Source organism: Corvus brachyrhynchos, unplaced genomic scaffold (assembly GCF_000691975.1).
Source record: "Corvus brachyrhynchos isolate BGI_N302 unplaced genomic scaffold, ASM69197v1 scaffold175, whole genome shotgun sequence".
Taxonomy (NCBI): domain Eukaryota; kingdom Metazoa; phylum Chordata; class Aves; order Passeriformes; family Corvidae; genus Corvus; species Corvus brachyrhynchos.
This window is the reverse complement of record NW_008238448.1, coordinates 3,537,739-3,538,475: the sequence shown is the minus strand read 5'-3', so window position 1 is coordinate 3,538,475 and position 737 is coordinate 3,537,739. Positions and strand designations below refer to the sequence as shown.

Sequence of the window (737 nt, the reverse complement as noted above, 5' to 3'; positions counted from 1 at the left end):
ATGTAGGAAAAATTCTATTCTTGAACAGATACCTTTCCAGTTAGGCCACCATTAATAGTGTACATCATCAAGTCTTAGTGTAATACTGTGTCGTGTGGGAAGGAATCCCAGGCTGAGTCCATTTTTGACCTCTAATGGATGATTTACAATGAGTTATAGTAGCAGAGTTCAAATGTTTGGTGATTATTGCTGAGCTGAACTACTATCAGGCAGTTTTAAAAATAAAACTTGCAATTTGAAGAGTGTAATTGAAGTTCCTTAAGAGAGCCCTGCTTAACCTTTCAGCAAATGCACTGAATTTCCTGAACCAGCACTCATGGGCAGGGCAATGCCACAGGGCAATGCCACCCAGCATGGTCCTGCTGCTTAATGGGGCTATTGACCTCTCCTCACTGGTTCTCTGCTTCTTGTGGGGTTCATCATGGTGTGTTGCAGTGCTCATGATCTTTGAGTGTCTTCTTAGAGGAAACAGTGGGAAACTAAATTGCCATATAGGGAGGATTCTGCAGGAAACAAAAAATTGTATGAAAAAGAGAAATGAAGTGCAAAATGTGATCAACTGGTTCAAGTACCAGCTGTGTTTTGCTTGCAAAAGTGTGTCTGGGCTCTGCAATATCTATTCTATTCCTCACAGAAGTTCAGTGTTTGGAAACTGACAAAGAATGGGAGCCAAATTTGTCTGTCATTTTCCAGAACTTCCCCAGGGTCAATTTTGCCTGCACCTGGCCCTGACTGTA

General features: G+C 41.9%; 1 protein-coding gene across 4 annotated transcripts in view; it reads left to right on the top strand.

Moving 5' to 3' along the window:
* ELOVL6 (ELOVL fatty acid elongase 6) overlaps window positions 1–737 on the top strand; it is a 73,957-nt gene that overhangs the window by 48,811 nt on the left and 24,409 nt on the right. The gene's annotated exons all lie outside the window — the stretch shown is intronic.